Genomic DNA, 26,251 nt, shown 5'->3' with positions numbered 1-26,251 from the left:
AGGTACAGATGCCCATGCAGCTTCAACACGATACCACGGTTCATCAAGAGTAGTGACTGGCGTATTGTGACGAGCCAGTTGCTCGGCCACTATTGACCAGACGTTTTCAGTTGGTGAGAGATATGGAGAATGTGCTGGCCAGGGCAGCAGTCGAACATTTTCTGTATGCAGAAAGGCCCGTACAGGACCTGCAACATGCGGTCGTGCATTATCCTGCTGAAATGTAGGGTTTCGCAGGGATCGAATAAAGGGTAGAGCCACGGGTCGAAACACATATGAAATGTAATGTCCACTGTTCAAAGTGCCGTCAATGCGAACAAGAAGTGACCGTGACGTGTAACCAGTGGCACCCCATACCATCACGCCGGGTGATACGCCAGTATGGCGATGACGAATACACACTTCCAATGTGCGTTCACCGCGATGTCGTCAAACACGGATGCGACCATCATGATGCTGTAAACAGAACCTGGATTCATCCAAAAAAATGACGTTTTGGCATTCGTGCACCCAGGTTCGTCGTTGAGTACACCATCCCAGACGCTCCTGTCTGTGATGCAGCGTCAAGGGAAACCGCAGCCATGGTCTCCGAGCTGATAGTCCATGCTCTTGCAAACGTCGTCGAACTGTTCGTGCAGATGGTTGTTGTCTTGCAAACGTCCCCATCTTTTGACTCAGGGATCGAGACGTGGCTGCACGATCCGTTACAGCCATGCGGATAAGATGCCTGTCATCTCGATTGCTAGTGATACGAGGCCGTTGGGATCCAGCACGGCGTTTCGTATTACCCTCCTGAACCCACCGATTCCATATTCTGCTAACAGTCATTGGATCTCGGCCAATGCGAACAGCAATGTCGCGATACGGTAAACCGCAATCGCGATAGGCTACAATCCGACCTTTATCAAAGTTGGAAGCATGATGGTACGCATTTCTCCTTCTTACACGAGGCATTACATCAACGTTTAACCAGGCAACGCCGGTCAGCTGCTGTTTGTGTATGAGAAATCGGTTGGAAACTTTCCTCATGTCAGCACGTTGTAGGTGTCGCCACCGGCGCCAACCTTTTGTGAATGCTCTGAAAAGCTGATCATTTGCATATCACAGCGTTTTCTTCCTGTCGATTAAATTTCGCGTCTGTAGCAAGTCATCTTCGTGGTGTAGCAATTTTAATGGCCAGTAGTGTAGTTACCGAACTCGTAGATCATCGTGCGCAGCGGGTCACCTGCCAAGCGGATACAGTCGCGCGACTGCTACGGTCGCAGGTTCGAATCCTGCCTCGGGCATGGATGTGTGTGATGTCCTTAGGTTAGTCACGTTTAAGTAGTTCTACGTTCTAGGGGACTGATGACCATAGATGTTAAGTCCCATAGTGCTCAGAGCCATTTGAACCATTTTTTGATACAGTAGGTAGCTTTGTCTAACATTATCGCCGAGTCTACAGTGCAGATGATAGGGCTGTCCTGGACTACGAACCTATCGCAGTGGATGTTCCTCACACTCTCACACGTGAAGAGGGGTTACATTAATGGAGCAATTCACTGCCGAGGAAGTTCACTACCACTATCTTCAAGTGTGCACTGTGCAAGTCACCAGCCATGACGGAATCCCTATTGAATTCTATCGTACGTTCTGTGCTCTCGTGTCTACACGATGGACAGAGATTTATAATGGACTGATCACGTCTGCAGCTGCGATTGCGTCAACTTCTGCAGAGGGAATTATTGTTCCCGTTCATAAGGCGACGGCTGGAATTACTACGGGCCACTTCCTCCATATCACCTTAATAAATACTGATTACAAGATTTTGCGCGGTTATTGACGGCAAGACTCCCTCACCACGTGTTCTCTCCACCACACAAACCTCTCCAGGAGGCACAGTTAACGTTCAGACAGCAGTTGGAGCTGTCGTGACGTGATTGCGCTGGCAGAGACGTGCAGACTTCGTGCGGCGATCATTGCCGTAGATTTTTACACCACGTTTGACAGGGTGTGCCATATCATCCTATACGGATGGGATCCCTGCTCGGTTCGTCAGTGTCCTTCGGCGGCTCTTTAACAGCGCGTGTTCGTTGCTCAAGGTCAGTACATCTGTTGGGGGTCCGATACCGATTTAACGGTCGGTCCGACAAGGCTGCCCCTGGACGTGGATCTTTATGCGGTTGCATTGGAGCCGTTCTTAAGCCTGCTGACGACGCAGTTGTCTGGGCTCTCCTTACGCGGTTACAAATGGTTCAAAGGGCTCCAAGCACTATGGGACTTAACATCTGATGTCATCAGTCCCATAGACTTAGAACTACTTAAACCTAATTAACCTAAGGACATCACACACATCCATGCCCGAGGCAGGATTCGAACCTGTGACCGTATCAGCAACGCGATTCCGGACGGAAGCGCCTAGAACCGCTCGGCCACACCGGCCGGCTACACGGTTACACCTTCCGATGTCGTGCGTACGCAGATGGCCTCCTGCTGCTGGTTCGTTCTCGGGAGGAGGCCGCACGGATCCTTGACACCATCACGGCTTATGGTAGAGCAGCTGGAAGTGTGATGTATGTACGCAAATCCACGGCGCTGTCTATTGGTCGTGGGTTACCTCCTGAAGATCTAGCGCCCCTGCCCTGTGTCCAACATATCCGCTATCTTGGGATCACCGTACAGCGGCGGTTAACTTTCGTCAAGTTTTGAGAATCACCCGCATGGTGATCAGTCACAGCTCCCTACACCGCCTCGATCCTTTGCAGCGTGTTGGCTACCTGAATGCCCATGTTGCATCCAGAATGGTTCATATTGCGCAGATTCTACCGCTGCAGATTACTATAGGACGTTATATTCAAACGGAATTCAGCTACTTTCTGACAGCTGGATGCGTCTTCAAATTACACTATGACACAATCACTCGCCTCCCGCCTGCAGGAGGGCTTGGTCTTAAAAACTTCCGCTGTCGTGCGGCAGCACTTTACAGAACTCTTTCTTCCTGGAGATGTGGGACTGCTCGCTCTCTTTGCATTGGCGCCCGGGTCAGCGCCTCCTAGATGTCATTTCGCGGAGTCGTGCTGGTCGGTGTGCAGTCGATGCTTTGCGACTCCAGATAGAAAATGTTATTAACTGTCAAATACGTCACAGACACTATATCACGCTGTGTCCAATAATATCGATATTCAGTTAACTCCCACGAAGCTTCCTGTTGTTATTGATAACTACTGTAATGAAACGTTGAATTTATCTACCTTCATATTATCGGTACTGTATCTATTAAAAGACTGCACAAACTGTTGTGAAAATAGCAACGCCAAGAATGACACAGCTGAACTTTCTTCCAGAGACAGAAAACACAGAAGAAACTCAAATAATTAGTATACTTATTCGGATGGCCATTTTTCGACAAAAATCTTTGGTAGGAATGGCATATTTTGAGGTATTAGTCAACTGCAAAAGACCTGCCCCACGTTGCACTAACAGTAGATTTGAAACCGATGCTATTAAGAGTTGTACGAATGATAAAAGGCTTATGTGCCTTGCAAAAAAAAAAAAAAAAAAAAAAAAAAAACCTGAGAAAACTGATAAGTTAGAGATAGAGATCTAATACCTCGCGGAAATTGGCATATAAAGTCCCCAGAGATGGCTTCCACACCGAATTCTCCGGATATTCTTCCATCGCCTGCATAACGTACCACATGCATACCGTCAAAATTAAGTCCTCAATCAATAGCTCGCACAGTGGCAATTAGGCAATAAATTCCTCAACGTTTCCTGCATGAATGAAAGAGGAATGAAAGAGGAAAAAACTGCAATGCAGGAATCAATAGAAATCTGCACATGTGCTTCATTGTAGTGTACAGGATTTGAGTGCAAATGTGGACATATTAATAGGATCAATCATGATGCTTTCGATTATTCCGTAATAAGAGAGGTGCGTGGCACCGAGGTGATAGACAGGCTGATTCAGCTGCCTCTGCCATGTCGTTTTATACAAGCCACACTGTTAGTCTGGCCTTCATAAACCATACGCGAGTTCTTTGTTATATCTCGATCGCTACACCCAAAATATTATTACTACAGAAAAACTGAACAAGGTTTTTTTTTGGAGGAAATTTAATGTAGTCAAATTTTGTATTGGGATACGTTTACGCTGGGCGCCACGGTTTTCGAGTTATTGAGGATCATCGTACACAAGTGACCTTCAAATGCACCTTCACATCCACACTCATCCCTTGCAAGTCAGGATTTCTAGCATGTTGTTCATGGCACTCCCTCCTACCACTACACAAAAATTTCCGACTACACGAACTATTCCCGATATTCGATATTTTTTGGTCTCTATTGATTGGGCTATTACGCCACAAGCATAGTCGGCTGTTTCGTTAACATTATTAAATTAAACGTACCAGCGAGGGTTATTAACGAAAAATTCCTTTTGTAAATGATACGCTAAAGCTAATTACATTGACAATTGGGTCAAAACTTTGAATACAGCGGTGTAATTGTTTATTTTACGCTGTTAAAATTCACAAAATTATTAAGTAAAATTTACACAAACGTCAATTTTACAATTTTTAAGTGGTGGAATAAGCCGGTGACGTAATAAGGCCAGTCAATCAAGACAAAACAAGGCCGAATGCGTGAAATAATTGCGCAGCCGAAAATTTTAGTGCAATGGTAGAAGGGAGTGTCATGAAGAACATACTAGAAATCTTGATCGGTGAGGGCTGACTGAGAGCATGAGGGTGCGTTTGAATGTCGCTTTCGCACGTTGTTCTTAAATAACTCGACACGTACGGCTTCTAGAGACAAGATATTCCAGTAAAAAACTCTACTACATTACATTTCATACAAGAAGATCCTGTTCATTTTTCCTGTAGGACTGATAGTTTGCCGGTTGCGGGCGAGACAATATGAGCATCTCTCAAGTTGTTTATGAAGACCAGATATAACATTGTAGGTTACATAAAACGGCATCGGTAGGGGCAGCTGAATCACCCAGCACTCACAGCGACAGTATCTGTGTGAAAGCTAATTGGGCTAATTGGAACTTGTTGGTGCCTGAAGAGCTGTGGCTTAAAGGGAGTCTGGAAGGAGATAATGATGTAAACAACTAGGAGGAAGATACAGTCTTCTGTGGATGTTACAACAACATCGCCTGTGCCCCGCGCAGTACAGATACACTACGGGCCATTAAAATTGCTACACTACGAAGATGCGCTACAGACGCGAAATTTAACCGACAAGAAGAAAACGCTGTGATATGCAAATGATTAGCTTTTCAGAGGATTCACACAAGGTTGGCGCCGGTGACGACACCTACAACGTGCTGACATGAGGAAACTTTCCAATCGATTTCTCGTACACAAACAGCAGCTGACCGGCGTTGCCTGGTGAAACGTTGTTTTGATGCGTCGTGTAAGGAAGAGAAATGCGTACCATCACGTTTACGACTTTGATAAAGGTCGGATTGTAGCCTATCGCGATTGCGGTTTATCGTATCGTGACATTGCTGTTCGCGTTGGTCGAGATCCAATGACTGTTAGCAGAATATGGAATCGGTGGATTCAGGAGGGTAATACGGAGCGCCGTGCTGGATCCCAACGGCCTCGTATCACTAGCAGTCGACATGACAGGCATCTTATCCGCATGGTTGTAACGGATCGTGCAACCACGTCTCGATCCCTGAGTCAACAGATGGGGACGTTTGCAAGACAACAACCGTCTGCACGAACAGTTCGACGACGTTTGCAAGAGCATGGACTATCAGCTCGGAGACCATGGCTGCGTTTCCCCTGACGCTGCATCACAGACAGGAGCGCCTGCGATTGTGTACTCAACGACGAACCTGGGTGAACGAATGGCAAAACGTCATTTTTTCGGATGAATCCAGGTTCTGTTTACAGCATCATGATGGTCGCATCCGTGTTTGTGACATCGCGGTGAACGCACATTGGAAACGTGTATTCGTAATCGCCATAGTGGTGTATCACCCGGCGTGATGGCATGGGGTGCCACTGGTTACACCTCTCGGTCACCTCTTTTTCGTATTGACGGCACTTTGAACAGTGGACGTTACATTTCATATGTGTTACGACCCGTGGCTCTACCCTTCATTCGATCCCTGCGAAACCCTACATTTCAGCAGGATAATGCACGACCGCATGTTGCAGGTCCTGTACGGGCCTTTCTGGATACAGAAAATGTTCGACTGCTGCCCTGGCCAGCACATTTTCCACATCTCTCACCAACTGAAAACGTCTGGTCAATGGTGGCCGAGCAACTGGCTCGTCACAATACGCCAGTCACTACTCTTGATGAACTGTGGTATCGTGCTGAAGCTGCATGGGCATCTGTACCTGTACACGCCATCCAAGCTCTGTTTGAGTCAACGTCCAGGCGTATCAAGGCCGCTATTACGGCCAGAGGTGGTTGTTCTGGGTACTGATTTCTCAGGATCTATGCACCCGAATTGCGTGAAAATGTAATCACATGTCAGTTCTAGTATAATATATTTGTCCAATGAATACCCGTTTATTATCTGCATATCTTCTTGGTGAAGCAATTTTAATGGCCAGTAGTCTATTAATACTGCAGTACAAATGGATATTAAACTAAGAGTCCTTACTAAATATCTTAAATATTGATAATTTTTACATTCAGTTTGCCAGAGAAAAGCAACATACGAACCGGGAGAACACAGATAGTCTGCAGACATGGATACGAAAAGTAGCTGAAACGACTGATAGGACGGGCAACAAGGTAGGACACATAAGCTATGAAACTTGTTGTTTTTCAGTGTGCGGCTGTTTATCAGACAACCATTGATGGAATTAAATGCCTAGACTTTTGACTCTTTTGGCAGAGATTGTTTTGAAGGCACACAATTAAAAAGGATCGTGATGGAAAATGTTTGACTGTTCGAATAAGTTATGAGAATGTTGCCAGGTAAACTCATTTGAACCAACCGATGTTTAAAAAGGCAATCTATCAGTCTTTATCAAGGCAATAACTGCAGCACAACTTTATGAGCGACTTTAGTGCACTTTTCTTTTAACTAGTTCTGACAGTATTCACGCCCCTTCCCTCTTCTCTCATCATCAATAATCCTGAACCCATGACATGACCAAGAATGTGGGTAGTGGTAATTCAGAAATTAAAGATGGTGTTGGCAGGAAAATAAAAAATAAAGATAGAGGATGGTGGGAAATTTAAAAACACGAAAAACTCCAAGATCGTGCAACTAGCAGTGCTCAAAAGTATCCGAACGCTTCGAAGTATTTTTTGCACCATATTCAAAATTATTCATCTAAAAAGTTACGCAAAATGGTATAACCTGCAGTGTTTTTTGAACCTACTCAAAAGGGGGTATATGAATACCCTGAATTCTTTTTGAGTCATGTTCAAGAGTATTTACCCAAAAAATTACGAAAAGGGTGTAAACTGCACTATTTCCACATCTAAAAGTACTTTACAGGCTATTAAATGAAAAGTCCAGTTACAATTTAGTTATCTTGGTCATGTTCAAAAGTTCCGAACAATCTGAATATTTAGCAGCATGTTCAATAGTATTTACCCAAAAAAAACTATGTAAAGCAGCACTTGCGTAGTTTTCTGTGCCATAAATGATGTAAGGCTCAAAAGAATCTCAAATTAAATGTTTTACACACACACACGCACACACACACACACACACACACACACACACACACACACACACACACACACACACACAATAAAAAGGTGTTAGCATGTGGACGTAATGTGCTGTTCCAGTCTCTTCTGTACCTAATGTCCATCACCGTTCACTTTGGATCCCTACGTAATTCGGTGCTCTCCGATACACACGATCGAACAGCGGAGGAGTGGTACTCAAGCGTCAACTTTAGGTTACAATATCTCCGAATGTAATTAACATTTTACAATGCAACAAACGGCACTGATTACGTATTTGTTTATATGTTTAGATATGCTAACAAAACTAACGGGGTTCCATTTAAAAAAACGTAGGTTTGTGTTAAAAAACATACTTCCGTGCATTTTTTTATGGTTTGTAGTAACCAATTACACTATCCCCTCTCCTCAAGTTCGGTCTGTGGAATCGATTCGTCAGTATTTGATGTGGTTTACGAAATATATCCAGCGGTAACGTTAGGAGACTCACCCTATATATATATATATATATATATATATATATATATATATATATATATATATATATATTGCTTTATGGTGCTTGCAAAGTGTTACAAGCAGGTTAACAGGCAACAGCAAGACTAAACTTGTTGACTGGATGTTTATCTTCTTCAGACAAGTCTTGTCTTGATAACATCCAATGGGTTTGACTCTCAGTTCAGTGTACTGTGACACAGACGGATGCCACACTGTAAAGCACACATGAACACTACTGCTTGTATAACTTACAATTTAAAGTGCACTTGTCAGTCAGAAAAGATATTATACTCAAGTACAAATTCGTCAAAATTCTTGTCTAAAACCTATATCAGTATCAGCCAAACTTTATAGACCCCTTTGTAGGACATTACTTCATCTTGCACTTCAAAACGTTTGTCATTTCTACTGTCCCACAGTGGAAACTACATGACACGTCAATTGAATAGCACACTGCCCACTGGTAATACAAATTACTATAGATAACAAAGTAGGTTTCTTGTGCTTTCAGAGTCAGACAAAGTAGGGTATTAAATTTATCTTGCATACGAAACGTTGCTCATCTTTTGCTGATAACGCGAAATCGCCTTGTCACACTGTGGGAACAAATTCCTGGGGACCGGTCATTTTTCAGAAATTTTATACTTCAGAATTTCTCTCAGAAATTTATACAGTTTTCTAGCACTTTCTATGGAGTGTCAGCTACTGCTAGGTTATGAGCTGCGTTAGGAGAGGGATCAGTTATTGCGGGGTGGTAGCTATTGCGCGTGTCAGGTACTAGGTACCATTTTCCAGTGCAAACAGCGAATAGGTAAATGGGTAATAGGTAAATGAGTAACAGGTAAATAGGTACACAGGCAACTGGCAAAGGGAAATAGGTAAACAGGTAAATGTTTAATGGTTAACAGATAATTGGGTAATGGCTAATGGATAAATGAGTAGACAGTAGTTGAATAGATAGGTAAATGGGTAAATGGGGAATGGGAAATGGTAGATGGGTAAATTGTAAATAGGTAACTGGTAGGTAAATGGGTAGTGGGTAGCAGCTACTCAGTAATGGTGTGAATGAGTAATGAGTAATTATTAACATGTAGCAGCTGAATGGGCTAATGGGTAGATAGGTAAACAGTAAACAATAAACAGGTAAACAGTAAATAGTAAACAATCCCTTACCCTTAACCCAATACCCATTGACCCTTTACCCAATGCCCATTACCCTTCACCTGACTCACATTTACCTGTTACCAATTACATGTAACCTATTACCTTTTACCCATTGCCTGTTACCCTTTACACATTTATCCATTTACCCTTTTATCAATTATACATCACCCATTACCATTTACCTGTTTACCATTTACCCATTTACCATTTACCTGTTTCCCCACTTGTTAGTCTTTACCCATTACCTGTCACCCATTTACCCATTTACCTGTTTACCCACTACCAGTTGACAACCCACCAGTAGCTGACACACCATAGTAAATGTTAGTAAATTGTATAAAGTTTCCAGAACGAGTCTGACATATAAAATTTCTCATAAAAATCAAGTTCAAACGCAGTAGCTCCCGCTGTGTGACAGTATGAGTTAGCATTACCAGCAGAAGATGGGGAACGTTTTGTACAACAAGATAAAGTTAATATCCTAGCATTCATTCACTATAATGTCTGGCTGACTTCGAGTGCACAGCCACCTACGTTTCTTACCTATACTAATGCGTATCACTTCTGCTCAGTGTTTTATTCCATTGAAGTGTCAGGTAGTTTCAACTGTGTGACAGCAGAAAATAAAAAACGTTTTTATCTGCAATATGAAGTTAATAACCTAGGATACATATACTATAATGTTTCGTGGACTTGAAAATTGGTCTTAGAGAAGAGTTTTTGACGAATTTAGACTTGGAAATACTATTGTTTACTTTGATCATTCTCGTTATACGATGCTCTTTAAGCTATAAGTTAGATCAGTAGTAGTGCCAACGTGTGTTTTGCAATGTGGCATGTGTATTGCATTACACCAAGCTGACATTCATATTCTTGCTGATGCCTGCCTGCCTTGTAACGCCCTAGAAGCTCCATAGAACAGTTTATATCTCTAAAATGATTAATTTTATGCTCTGTAGTGCCTTACACCATCTATGTTACAGAAATCAAACTTTACCCTTGCAAGTGCTGCTTTACATAATTTTTTGCATAAATACTTTTGGAAGTGGTGCAAAATATTCAGATTGTTCGGATACTTTTAAGCATGGCCAAAATTACTATGTTATGCTTAATTGTTTCAGTTTAATGACCTGTAAAATGCTCTTTTGCTCCGTCCCACTTGGAGAAGACTTCTGAAAGCCTACCTGAATCCATGACTCGAAGAGGCCACATCATCTAATGATTGAATTGGCTGATGATGATGATGATGATGTAAAATGCCAGTAAATCTGAAGAAAGCAGTATTTGATCAGTGCATTCTTCCTGTGATGACGTACGGATGCGAGACATGGCCACTGAACTCATTTACAAAAGGGAAACTTAGGACAGCACAGAGAGCCATGGAGAGATCAATGCTGGGCTATACAAGAAAGGACAGGAAAAGGGCAGATGACATCCGGTCTGTGACGAAGGTTAATGACATCTTAGAGAGAGTAGGTTCCTTGAAATGGCAGTGGGCTGGCCACGTCGCAAGAAGAAAAGACAACAGATGGACGAAGCTAGTACTGGAGTGGAGTCCGAGAGAGCACCGGAGGCCTAGAGGAAGACCACCAGACAGATGGGACAAAGACATCAAGAAGATCGCTGGTAACACCTGGCAGAGAACTGCCCAAGACCGTCCCACTTGGAGAAGACTTCTGAAAGCCTACCTGAATCCACGACTCGAAGAGGCCACATCATCTAATGATTGAATTGGCTGATGATGATGATGATGATGATGATGAAAATGCTTTCAGACGTTGTAATACTACAGTTAACACCATTTAAGTTTTTTTTCCAAATGCTTTTGAACATTGCACTAAAAAAAATTTTAAGGCATTCGGATACTTTTGGGCATGGTCAGAAATACTGCAAGTTGGTACATTTACATAATTTTTTGGACAAATGCTATTTAACATGGCACAAAACAACATTTGGACATTTCTGAGCAAAGTTTCATTTTAATGGCCTGTAAATCACTTCTAGATATGTGAATACTGCATTTTTCACATTGTAGGCAATTTTATGGGTATATAATCTTGAACATGGCAGAAAAAAGTCAGACACTTCAATACTTCTGAGCATTGCCAAGATGGCTGCTCTGAGGTTACACTGAGAATGACGGTTTCATTTTACTGGTCTGCAGAGTATTACAATGTGACTGGTTTAGAGGGGAGCAGAGGCGAGGCGGGGATGTAAACAAGCTAAGAAAAGCAATTTCGCCAACTTTGATTTTTTCGAGTATACAGGATGAATCAGCTAATACTGGGACCACAGGTATTGCGGAAATGGGAAGTGTTATCGCTGTGCGGTTTTCACAGTATGGATTGGTAGTCGGAGGCTCGTATTGTTATCCAATAAACGGAGTGTAATAATACTTAGAAAGTATATTTTTCTGCAAACATACACATTTTTAAATGTAACAAAGTCTATTGACATTAACAAACTAAACATAGGGTAAATTAGAATGTCAGTGGTGTTTGTTGCAAGATTCTAGTGCAACTCGTTTAAGAACTATCGTATTTTGAGAAGTTTCGGCACTGCAATTTGTTTGTGCCATTCAACCTTCGTAGTTGCAAGGTACGATATTGTTGTATTTGCTTTCAGTGTGCTTGTGTGTTCCTTGAGTGCCCTGTGGCTTGCTAGTCAGTTAGTTTGTGTTAGTCCAAACAGTAGTTCGTGAGTGGTAGATGAGATTCACCAATGCAGAGAAAGCCAACATGTTCATGGTGTATGGAGAGTGTGGGAAGAACGCAGTTTGTTTTTGTAAGGAGTATGAGGCAAGATATTCCAACAGGCGTCAACTATGTCGACAATTATTTATCAGACTCTCCAACCAGTTGCGTGAAAGTGGTAGTGTAACACCTAGGCAACGTAACAGTAGGAAACAAGTGACGACAGAAGAGGGGGAAATTAATGCTCTTGCTCCTGTTGCAGTTGATCCGTACGTTAGCTCCCACACCATCGCATAAGGAAATGGCATGAGTTTAGGCAAGTGTCCTACACACTCTCCGTCGACATGAGCTCCATCTCTATCACATCTCTCTCCATCAAGAGCTGCATGGAAACGACTACAAGAATCGTGTTAACTTCTGGACATGGGCGTTAATACAGCGTTTTGTGTATAATGTATCTTGTTTAGTGATAAAACCACATTTAATAATCACACCACCGAATTATGCACTACTGGTCTTTTAATAATCCCTGTTTGCTTCGTCAGCTGGAACGTCACTGTCCATGGAGTGTAAATACCTAAGAGGCCCGTTTTTCATGTACGGAACACTGAATGCGCACAACTATTGCAACCTCATAACAGACCATGATCCACAGATGTTAGAAGACGTTCCTCTGCAGACAAGGAGGAACCTCTGATACCAACATGATGGTTGGCCAGCCCATAGTGCACTATATCTTCTCGAACTGTTTCCATATCGTTGGATTAGACACAAAAGGACCTGTACCTTGACCAGCCCATTCCCAGGATTTGATCTTTGTAGACTTTCTTCTGTGGAGAAAGCTGGAAGACGCTGTCTAAAAGAACATATCAACTACAATCAATGATATACAACATCGTATTATAGAAGCCTGCTTGGAAATCTCCACTGAAATGCTCGCATGTGTGCAGCATTCGTTCCATACCAGACTGGGAGCAAACATGCCGCTGCTGGTGGTCATTCTGAACACAACCGGAGATGGTCAATTGCCTCATTATTAGTCAGAATCTACGTAAGAAGTGTATACACTTGATCTGTTCTTTAGTGTGTGGTACGACAGACATTGTAAAAGTGACAGTGTGGGAACTTTTCAAAATACGGTATCTCGTAAATGACACGCACTAGAATCCTGCAACAAACACCACTAACATTCTAATTTATCCTACTTTTAGTCTGTTAATATCCCGCTAGGAATTGTCTCATTTAAAAAAGTGTATGTTTGCATAAAAAGTACACATTCTAGTATTATTACAATGTGTATATTGGCTAACAATGCGAGCCTCTGACTACCAAAACGATTCCGTGAAAACCGCACGTCAATAGCACATTCTATTACCGCAATATTTGCGGTGAAAGTTTTAGGAAATTCACTCTGAGCTTTGAATTTCCTGTTCTCTAGCATTTTTAATTATCCTGCCAATGCCATCTTGGATCTTTACATTTCCCACCATTCACCAGCTTTTATTTTAATTTTCCCTCCAACCACCATCTTTCATTTTGAAATTTACCACCATTCGCTGTCTCGATAACGTCAAGCGTTCAAAGTCATTGATGACTTGAGAGGACGCGAGAGAGTGGCCTGCCTCATCTCTAGGTTAGTTGCGCGTAAAGTGCACCAAAATCGCCATAGTATTCCTACTCACCTTTTCATTCCCTGCAGTCACTTCATCGCTCCAAGGGGTATCGTTTAACCCCTAGGGGTCCAGTTACTATTAAAAGTACTGAAGTTAAAAATATCCACGTTATTATGTCAACACAAATTGTCACCATCTGCTGGTGATAACTTCCAAGATGACCATCGTCATTTTCATGCGTAATCAGGTGGTAAAAGTCGTGGGATACCTCATAATATCGTGTCTGACCTCCTTTCTCCCTGCATAGTGCAGCAACTCGACGTGGCATCTCGTCAACAAGTCGTCAGAAGTCTCCTGCGTACATATTGAGCCATGCTGCCTCTATAGCCGTCCACAATTAAGAAAGTGTTGCTGGTGCAGCATGCTGTGCACGAACTGACCTCTGGTTTATGTCCCATAAATGTTCGATGGGATTAATGTCGGGTGAACTGGGTGCCAAATCATTCGCTCAAAATGTCCAGAAAGTTCTTCAGATCAGTCGCGATCAATTGTGACCTGGTGACATGACAACGTTGTCTGAGAATATGAAGTCCATGAATGGCTGCAAATGGTGTCCAAGTAGCCGAACTTAAACGCTTCCTGTCAATCATCGGTTCAGTGGGACCAGAAGACTCAGTCTATTACACGTAAACACAGCCCACACCATTCTGGAGCCACCACCAGTTTCTTCAATGCCTTGTTGACAACTTTGATCCACGGCTTGTGGGATCTGCGCCATAAGCGAGTCCTACTATCAGCCCTTACCAATAAAAATCATGTCTCATCTGACCAGGCCATGGTTTTCCAGACGTCCAGAGTCCAGCCGATATGGGCACGAGCCCAGGAGAGGTGCTGCAGGTGATATCGTTTTGTTAGCAAAGGCACTCGAGTCGGTCGTCTGCTGCCATAGCCCATTAACGCCAAATTTCGCCGCACTGCCTTAATGGATACATTCGTCGTACGTCACACATGGATTTCTGTGGTTATTTCACACAGTGTTACTTGTCTGTTAACACCGACAATCATGCGTGTAAGTCGCTGTTCTCGGTTGTTAAATGAAGGCCGTCCGCCACTGCGTTTTCTGTGGTGAGGGGTAATGCCTGAAATTTGGTATTCTCGGCATACTCTTGACACAATGGATCTCAGAGAACTGAATTCCCTAAGCATTTCCGAAATATAATGTCCCATGCTTCTAGCTCCAACTACCATTCCGCGTTCAAAGTCTTTTAGTTCCCTTAGTGCGCGCATAATCACGATGGAAACCTCTTCACATGAATCACATGAGTACAAATGACAGCTCCGAAAATGCACTGCCGTTTTATCCCTTGTGTACGCGGTACTACCGTCATCTGTATGTGTGCATATCGCTATCCCATAACTTTCATCACCTCATTGTAATCTGGGTGAAGTTAGGACTCAAAGAAAGGTCAAAAATTGTAACCAGGTGCATTTACAGACCAGCTTCGTCAGGAGCTGTAGAGGCAGAGCGCTTCAGAGAAAATTCGTAAAGCATTGTGAGTGATTTTCCTGATGACGCTATTGAAATAGGGGGAGACTTCTATTTGGAAAATGTAGAGCGGAAGAGTCATGCGTTCAGAACTGGTGCCAGCAACAACGACCCGTGTGACATTATTCTTAACGTCTTGTCCCAAAATTATTTCGAGCCCATTACTAGGGAACCAATTGTTGAGGGTAATGTCTTTCACCTTCTAGCATCGATCAGACTTGAACTCTTCGACTCATTTAACGTAGAGGAGAGCATCAGTGATTATAAGGATGTGATAGCGTCAATGACTATGAGTTTTACCAGGTACGTGAATAAATGTGAGACAGAAATTTTCCGAAACAAAAGTAACAGGACAGTAACTGCAGAGTACCTAAGTAGTCAACATCAGATGTTCAGTTCTCAGAACGAAGATATAGACCACGAATGAGCAACATTCAAAAGTGTTATTCCGTACGCATTAGACAAGTATGTTTCTAGCAAAGTTTTAAGAGATGGGGGAGACCATCTGTGATTTAATATCAGTTTTTCTACAGGTTGCAAATAACTTTTCTCTCCCTGTCTTTCACCCCTGCTACCCTCAGAATTTCATAGAGTATATTCCCGTCAACATTGTCGAAATCTTTCTATAAAAGTCTACAGATGTTTTTCAGATGTTCTTATTGTAAGTTTGAACTTCCTTGACCTCTCTTCTAAGGTAATTCGTAGAGTCGGCATTGCCTCGCGCGTTCCAGCATCTCTCCGGAATCCAAACTGATTTTCCCTGATGTCGGCTTCCAACAGTTTTTCCAGTTTTCTGTAAATAATTCGTGTTAGTATTTTGTAATCATGACTTAGTAATCTGATAGTTTGGCAGTATTCACACCTTTCAGCACCTGCTTTCTTTATAACTGGAATTATTACGTACCAGCAGGAATAGTTTTGGTCGGCCGAAGTGGCCGAGCGGTTTTAGGCGCTACAGTTTGGAACCGCGCGACAGCTACTGTCGCAGGTTTGAATCCTACCTCGGGCATGGATGTGTGTGATGTCCTTAGGTTAGTTAGGTTTAAGTAGTTCTAAGTTCTAGGGGACTGATGACCACAGCAGTTAAGTCCCATAGTGCTCAGAGCCATTTGAACCATTTTTTTGAATAGTTTTGTCATGGCTGGCTATCCAAAGAATATCAGCAGTTCTGACGCAACGTCATCACTCCAGATGACTTGCTTCGGTTTAGGTCATTTAGTGCTCTGCCAAATTTTTCGTGTAGTACCATATCTCCTATCTCATCTTTATCTGCACCTTCTTCCCATTTTTATAATACTGCCTTCAAGTTCATATCCATGGTACAGCTCCTCTGTATACTCCTTCCACCCTACAGCTTTCCCTTCTTTACTTAGTACTGATTTTCCATTTGAGCTTTTGATATTGATACAGTTGCTTCTTTTCTGTACAAAGGTGTCTTTAATTTTTCTATAGGCAGTGTCTATTTTCCCCTAGTTATTTATGTTTTTATATTCTTACATTTCTCCTCTAGCTATTCCTGTTTATCCATTTTGCACTTCCTGCCAATCACACTTTTTAGGTGTTTGTATTCCCTTCCGCCAGGATCATTTCACACATTTCTATATTTCTCCTTTCTTTATTTAAATTGATTATCTCCCGTGATATCCAAGGACTTCTACTAGACCCTATCTTTTTAAATATATGATCCTCTGCCGCTTTCACTATTTCGTCTCTCGAACCTACCCATTCCTTTTCCGTTGCATTCCTTTCCCCTGCTTTAGTCAACCGTTGCCTAATGCACCCTCTGACACTCTAAAAACTCTCGAGTTCTTTCAAATTATTCAGTTTCCATCGCCAGAGTTTGCTACCATTTTGCAATTTATTCAGTTCATAACCAACAAGTTGTGATCAGAGTCCACATGTGCCGTTGGAAATGCCTTACGTTTTAAAATCAGGTTCCGAAATCTGTCTTACCATTATATAATCAACCCGAAACTTTCCGGAGTCTCCTAGTCAGTCGATGCGACGGACCATCGCCGTCACCTTCAGGGATAAATGGTATGCTACTATTTTCTAGGTACGTGTTTAGGATCTAATTAGTACTCACTGCATATGAAGACGTAGGTACAAATCTGGGTTCCTAACAGCAGCAATTTACCCAGAGCAAACTAAATCATTATCAGCTCTGAGACCTTACAACAATGACACGTCATTCTGAACGGGGAGAGCACTTCAGACGTAAAAGTAACTTCGGGCGTGGCCCAAGGGAGTGTTATAGGATCGTTACTTCATAATACCCTCCTGGAAATGGAAAAAAGAACACATTGACACCGGTGTGTCAGACCCACCATACTTGCTCCGGACACTGCGAGAGGGCTGTACAAGCAATGATCACACGCACGGCGCAGCGGACACACCAGGAACCGCGGTGTTGGCCGTCGAATGGCGCTAGCTGCGCAGCATTTGTGCACCGCCGCCGTCAGTGTCAGCCAGTTTGCCGTGGCATACGGAGCTCCATCGCAGTCTTTAACACTGGTAGCATGCCGCGACAGCGTGGACGTGAACCGTATGTGCAGTTGACGGACTTTGAGCGAGGGCGTATAGTGGGCATGCGGGAGGCCGGGTGGACGTACCGCCGAATTGCTCAACACGTGGGGCGTGAGGTCTCCACAGTACATCGATGTTGTCGCCAGTGGTCGGCGGAAGGTGCACGTGCCCGTCGACCTGGGACCGGACCGCAGCGACGCACGGATGCACGCCAAGACCGTAGGATCCTACGCAGTGCCGTAGGGGACCGCACCGCCACTTCCCAGCAAATTAGGGACACTGTTGCTCCTGGGGTATCGGCGAGGACCATTCGCAACCGTCTCCATGAAGCTGGGCTACAGTCCCGCACACCGTTAGGCCGTCTTCCGCTCACGCCCCAACATCGTGCAGCCCGCCTCCAGTGGTGTCGCGACAGGCGTGAATGGAGGGACGAATGGAGACGTGTCGTCTTCAGCGATGAGAGTCGCTTCTGCCTTGGTGCCAATGATGGTCGTATGCGTGTTTGGCGCCGTGCAGGTGAGCGCCACAATCAGGACTGCATACGACCGAGGCACACAGGGCCAACACCCGGCATCATGGTGTGGGGAGCGATCTCCTACACTGGCCGTACACCACTGGTGATCGTCGAGGGGACACTGAATAGTGCACTGTACATCCAAACCGTCATCGAACCCATCGTTCTATCATTGCTAGACCGGCAAGGGAACTTGCTGTTCCAACAGGACAATGCACGTCCGCATGTATCCCGTGCCACCCAACGTGCTCTAGAAGGTGTAAGTCAACTACCCTGGCCAGCAAGATCTCCGGATCTGTCCCCCATTGAGCATGTTTGGGACTGGATGAAGCGTCGTCTCACGCGGTCTGCACGTCCAGCACGAACGCTGGTCCAACTGAGGCGCCAGGTGGAAATGGCATGGCAAGCCGTTCCACAGGACTACATCCAGCATCTCTACGATCGTCTCCATGGGAGAATAGCAGCCTGCATTGCTGCGAAAGGTGGATATACACTGTACTAGTGCCGACATTGTGCATGCTCTGTTGCCTGTGTCTATGTGCCTGTGGTTCTGTCAGTGTGATCATGTGATGTATCTGACCCCAGGAATGTGTCAATAAAGTTTCCCCTTCCTGGGACAATGAATTCACGGTGTTCTTATTTCAATTTCCAGGAGTGTATATAGAGGCTGTCTGTGGAACAATGGTCAATATTTAGGGATATGACAGGAATGTAATCGATGTAAAAACGTCTCGTACACATGGGCCCTAAAATGCATTTCTTAAGACCTATTAAAACACGTTTATTTTCGATACTGTGAACTAAATATCCTTTACTGCAAGCTCTTTGCTTTCCATGTTTTTGGAGGAGGTAGTATGAACCAAAACAATAAAAATTGTCTATTAAACATTGGCTTTAAAATGCGTAGCTTAAGAACTATAAGTACTGGTTCTTTAGATGAGATGTGTTTCACAATAGCGAAGATAGACAAGTACTCGTAGCTCTTAAAGTATGCAATTAAAAGCCGACGATTATTGAACATTCTGTTCCTGCTTTAGTCCTTACAATCATCTCTCAAAATATGGAGAGCAAAGAGCTTGCAGTATAAGATATTTTAGAGCACTTTTTACTACACTTTTTGTTTCGAATGATCGTTCCTGTGATATCCCTGAATACTGATCATTCCTCCTAGGACACCCTGTAGGAAATACCCAATAGATAACATCGGATGTTCCACGAGATAATGCAGAATGCCTCTCTTGAAGCGTCTGCTACTAGAGTTGACAGAGCATTTCCGTGGCACTTTCGCGTTTACTAATTGTCAATTGAACTTGTAACAGAACGCGCTGTTCTCCTTCGAATCTTCTCTGTTTCCTGTATCAGACCTACCTGGCCCGGATCCCAGACTGACGAGCAATATTCAGGTATTGGTCGAAAGAGTGTTTTTATTGATGGACTACATTTCCTGAGGATTGTTTCAATGAATGTCAGTCAGCCATGTGTCTTACCCGCGATTAATATTGTGTGCTCTTTACACTTGAAATCGCTCCGTACGCGTAGTCTAAGATGTTTACGGAAGTAACTGCTTCCAGTGAATTTTCTGCCATCGTGTAATCATACAATACAGGGTCTTTCTTTCTATGTATTCGCAATACGTTACATTTGTTTACGTTGAAGGTCAATTGCCAGTCCTTGCACCAAGAGTCGATCCGCTGAAGGTCTTACCGCGTCTCGTTGCAATTTTCTAGCTTTACGACTCTCTATACACAACAGCAATGTCCTCGAAAAGCCTCGTGGAACATCCGACGTTATCTTTTAGGTCGTTCACACAGGGAGTCCGAGGAGGAATGATCAGTATTTAGGGATATCACAGGAACCTTCATTCCAAGCAAGAATTCTAGTAAGCAACGGCTCTAAAACGCATACCGTAAGAGTTACGAGTATTTACTCGTATTCGATACTGTGAAACAAATCACTACTACTGCAAGCTCTTTTCTCTCCATATCTTGAGAAATAGTAGTAGGGACCAAACCAGGAACAAAATGTTCAATAAACATAGACTCTGAAGTGCATACTGTAAGTAGGCTGTATAGGTTTTTTTATTGGTAACGCCACGTAGCACTCTGTATGAAAATCACTGGCTGTGCTGTGTGCAGTCTGTGGCTGGTTTGCATTGATGTAGTGTTGGGCAGTTGGCTGTTAACAGCGCGTAACGTTGCGCAGTTGGAGGTGAGCCGCCAGCAGTGGTGGATGTGGGGAGAGAGATGGCGGAGTTTTTAAAGCGGATGATCTGGACGTGTGTCCATCAGAGACAGTAAATTTGTAAGACTGGATGTCATGAACTGATATATATTATGACTTTTGAACACTGTTAAGGTAAATACATTGTTTGTTCTTTATCAAAATCTTTCATTTGCTAACTATGCCTATCAGTAGTTAGTGCCTTCACTAGTTAGAATCTTTTATTTAGCTGGCAGTAGTGGCGCTCGCTGTATTGCAGAAGTTTGAGTAATGAAGATTTTTGTGAGGTAAGTGATTCATGAAAGGTATAGGTTATTGTTAGTCAGGGCCATTCTTTTCTAGGGATTATTAAAAGTCAGATTGCGTTGCGCTAAAAATATTGTGTGTCAGTTTAAGCACAGTCGTTGATAATTTTTCTAAGGGGACGTTTCATATGTCAACCCTTAGCCGAGGATACCTCACTGGAACCTTCTGATTTTTCTTGTAGTTTCTGTAATTAGTGTAGCTTTCGTTTATTGCTAGCGCGTAATTGTAGAGAGAATCTCCTTTGTAGTTGCAGTCTTTCATTGTTGTACAGTAAAACAGTTGTGGCATGCATGTACATTTGCTCCAAGTATTTCGCAGCTGCGCTTGCGATTAACTAGATATCATTTTCAGTGCTATGTTAATGTGTTTCCTTATTTTTGCTCTTCAAATTGCGCTTTTCTATGATATCGTGTGAAATATTGTGACAATTATGGCGTGTGAAAAACGTAATACTAGGCTCCAATGTAAACTAAGAAATGACAGTGAAGACGAAAGCAGTGTGTTAGCGCCACCGTGTAATGAATTAACTAATGTTCAAAATAGTAATTTGGTAATTGTGCATAGGAAAATGGAGCGGGCGGCAAACAATGGTGTACACAGTGAAACAATTAGTGAACAGGGAAGCATTATCGATCGATCGGTCGGCAACAGCTCGCCTCAGGAATCGGGAATGACAGGACAGAATCTTGCAAATACTGCAGATTTAGGTTTTGGGTCCTCGCCGTTTTCTCAAATAAGTCAAGACACATTTTCTGCTTGTGAAAACGTGAATGTTGCCGGTGCAAATTCACTGCCGAACAGCACTGAGGAACATGTTTCATACACCAGTGCATTGTTATTACAATTAATACAACAAATGGAACAAAAGCTTCAAAAGTTAGACACAATGGACCAAAATCTTCAAAAGTTAGACTCAATGGAACAAACGCTTGAACAAACACGTGAAGATTTAACTGCAGAGTTACTTAAAATCGAATATAAATGTCGAAACGTCTGTAATGACGTAAAAACACAAATTTGTGAGCATTTTCAACCGATTTTTTCGCGTCATGAAAATGCATTACATAATCACGAAGCAGCCATAAAAGAACTACAAACTATTGTTCATGAAAATCACGACACCTTGCAAGCTAAAATTGACTCAGTTGCATCTACCGATTCGGTTACGCAACTTGCAAAAACTCTGGAAAACTTAAAGGATACAGTAGATACGATTTCAACACAAATGGACACTCTGGAACTTGGTTCAGAAAAACACACTGAGGAAATAAATTCTCTATCGGAGAAAGTAGCCGAACTTTCGGATCAGTTCACTAACTTATCTACAAAGGTAGATGATGATCTGAATGACACAAGACCCTTAGCCTTCACTGACACAGAAGTGTATGAACAGATTAAAAAATTCAAACAAAATCAAAATCAAATCAATACACAGAATAAAAGAGAAATCCAGGAAGTACAAGATCAGTTGACACAGGTAATACAAGAATTACATATTTCAGAGGAGACTCGCGCTCCAACACGGGAAGAGGGACTTAGAAATACGGAACAGCCAAAAAATAATAACACAGGGCACTTCGGAAATTACGAAAGAAATTGGCAAGGTACACCGAATTCTGAGATGCAACCGCCGAAAAGAAGTAACAATGACCGATGTGCGAATCACCGACATGATGATTTTGACTATAAGCTGTTCATTACCACACGTAAATTCAAAACATTTAAGAATTCTGGCAACGACATTCATCCACAAGCATGGCTCCATCAATTCTCTCATTGTTTTCCTCCCAACTGGTCATTGGAGCACAGGTTAGAATTTACGTGTGGCTACTTAAAGAATGAACCAGCTGTAAGAATGCGATCAGTCATTCTCGATTGTCACAGCGAAGGAGAATTTTATCATGCCTTCCTCTCTGCATATTGGTCTCAAACTACTCAAGACCGAGTAAAACATAGCATCATAATGATGAAACATTTCGAACAATCTGAATTTTCCAGTCTTGTGAAATATTTCGAAGACATGTTAGATAAGAATCAGTATCTTTCAAACCCATACAGCCCCTCAGAACTCATCCGCATTTGCTTAATCAAATTGCCTGAACATTTACAACGTGTTATTTTGGCAGGACGTTGCAAAGACGACATTGAAGCTTTTCAGGGACTGTTACAAGAATTGGAAATTGACACTGACAATCGCGGAATGCGAAAACAGGAGCACAACAATTACAGGTCACATCCGTCACAATTCCGCGATGACAGAAATAATAACTGGACACGACAAGGCTATTCTCACAACGCAAATCGTGATCAAAACAGACACCACCCGTATGACAACCGTTGGCAAAGTAGTAAGAATTACAGGGAAAGATCACCTCTCCGCGCTAATGACTATCACAAAGACAATCAGAGAAACAGACAACATGGGAACCAAAATAATTATTATCAAGGGAGACAGAATAACTTCAGATGCAACGGTCCACCGTGCAGCTACGATTCCGGGAGAAATTCTCCACCACGTGACCGACAAGAAAGAAATTATGGAATCTACCGACATGACTACAGACGATATAATCGTAACGACAGACCTGAATTGCGTCAGAACTGGCGGGATTCAAAAAGGCAGGGCCCTCTCGACAAGGTGAATTTGTAGAAGTTAGGTCTCCAAATCCTAATAACGACGCGCGCCAACAAAGAGACAGACAATGACTCGCACTGCAGGCAGCCACGTGAGCCTGCTGGCTCAGCGAAAAATAACATAGACGCTAGCTAACCTTGAGAAAAATTTTAGCATTCCTTCTGACGTATACAACATGATAATTGCTTTGAAGTTTAAACTCTGTGCACTAGGAAGAGTAAAGGATTGCACCACATTTAACATGTAAAACAATTTATTGAGAGATAATCTGCTTTTTAACTTAGTCTTTGCTATAAAATGTTTCACTTCACGTTACTAGTACTCTTTGTCACACTTAGAAACTGTTAACATGCAACTATGTTTTAAAATTAACAATCAAGTCTAGAACCTAGGGAACATATTTTGACAGTAATTACGAATGCATTGTTATAGTGAACAGACGACACAGTGTTATTGTGTGTGTACATTCTTGCTTGTTAGTTGCACGATTACGTAACGACTATAAGGCTTACATACATAGAACATATACCAGTACTGCTAATGAGATATTACTGCAACATTTTGGTTTACTTGAAAATACATTATGGATTTAAAGGGCTTTCTGAGAGATACCAGATGACACAGTGGTTAGTTTATTTGACAATTACACGACTATATCACGACGCTACTAATGAGTGACACAATTTACATGGTTACTACTGCGGTGTATCCGTTTTGTATCTGCACAGTTTTTCTGAATTCTTCTGGAAAGGAATATATGTTTTAGTAGTAACTTTTGTGGTATAGCAACAATGAGACAGCCTTTTCTGTAGCACAACAATACCTTACAGTACAGTACTTACTTCATCATGGCAAAAAGGGTAACAACTTCGATATCTATACGCATAGCAATTCACTTTGTTTATTACGAGGTAAGTACATTGACTTCTACAGAACTTTGCTTACAGACGACGTAAATTACAACACTTGGCACATTTTTTACCCTTAGGTAATGACAGAGATTGTCTTACAACAAGACGCTCAGTTTAGCGCTACAGTACACGCATTTGAGTGATTGATTTTGTACTTAAAACATTTATGTTTAAAGATTTTTGAATTACAATGATACAAAGATTTTCCGTGATACATTTCATTCCATTGCCATAATCTGTTACACCTGAGGGTATAATTACATTTATCCTCAGGGGGGTACACGCTTATTTGTGTACCGTGTGTTTGGCAAGCACAAGAAGCCCTAACTAATATGGGATTTGCTTATACAACTTTACACATCGGTACCATATTTCTCTAACACAGAATTACACAGCTATCTGATTATTTAACAGAGAAACAAAAATTTTTTTACAACATCAGTGACACATGTTTACGCAACTACACAGTTGGATAACTTCACACGTATGAAATAGTATTTTGTCTGTACTTGGTGAACTCTTCACATTTTTTCGGAACCATTGTGATACTACGAGAGCTTTGAATGATGTATTTGGTATGGGATCATCATTTTTAAAGTACGTTTGAGGTAGATGACACTATGGAAATGCGCAGAGAATTCTTTTTAGGTTTTGAAATTATTGCAGAAAGCTACGACGATTTTGAGATTTGAATGAGGTGTTATGATGTTATTATTAGGATGACGATGTGTATTATGCTTTTGAGGTATGTTTATGATCAATAAGCTGATGTTATATGAGGAAATTGATTATGCTACGTATTTATTATGATGAAATATTGAAGAAGTGTCGACAAATACGTATATGGGTAATAAGGTAAGGAATAATGAGTAGTGGTTAGGGACTCTGATTTGTGAAAAAGGATGTTGGAAACCAAGAATCGTACATTAAGAGTTATGAAATGTGTGTAAATGCGTGAATGTATCACAATGCCGACGAATATTTTTTGGACACTGTTATATTTATAGGATTTTGTTTCTACACATTTGCAACGCAATTTCACGACCTATGAAATTTTTATATGAGACTGTCACTGTAGTGCAAACTGGTGTTGTAAATATTTCGGTAAGAAAGCTAAGTGACCATGACATAACGCGCTGAAGGCGCCAAGCTATACGACAGTCGCCTGGAAAAAAAAGCTGTGCCTTTCAGAGGCACAACAAAAAAAAGGAGTGGCCATTAATCTCGCTATTGACATTCCTTTCTAGAAAGCATCGCAAATACGACACGCTCGTTACTGGTAAATATTCTTATATCTGCACACCTGATTGTGACAAGCGTCTTTCTACGAGAGTTGAGAGAATTTCTACTAACTTATGAAATGCCACATGACTATTGAATGATATTTTTATGCTTTACTTTGTACATAGTTGCTTATTTCATTTGATATCTGATTTCCAACTGTGTTGCAGCATTGGTTTGATAAAATAAAATTAAATTCACTTGCTAATGTGAACACTTTCTGTCAACAGATCTAGTAAATAATAATTTTATGATCCACATTCTTCGAAAAAGGACCACTTGGAAAGGAAAGAACAATAAGAAGGGACTAATAACAGTAACTGCATACATAATTTTCTTTTCAAGTACTTGGTAATATTTTTTGTAGAATAAGTTGTGGTGCACCACTTTAATTACATAGACATTAAGATGTGAATAGACGTTTCCCTTATCTGCATTGTTGTCTTTAGTGTACTATTTCTTTTTTTTTTTTTTGCTTGTGGATTTGCCATGATCAGATATAAGTTATTGCATTTGCTGCTGCTGTTTGCCAGGCATAGTGTTACTGAATTTCACTTTGTATTACTCTGTTAAGCCAGTTTTACTAATTTATCTTTCTTGTTTGCTGCACAGTGCCTTATATTAGTTGTAATATTGCAATTGCTTTGCTAATTTAGATTTACTGCTGCTAGCTTTGCCAATTTGTATT

This window comes from Schistocerca piceifrons, chromosome X (assembly GCF_021461385.2).
Source record: "Schistocerca piceifrons isolate TAMUIC-IGC-003096 chromosome X, iqSchPice1.1, whole genome shotgun sequence".
NCBI classification, from domain to species: Eukaryota; Metazoa; Arthropoda; class Insecta; order Orthoptera; family Acrididae; genus Schistocerca; species Schistocerca piceifrons.
This window is presented reverse-complemented; position numbering follows the sequence as displayed.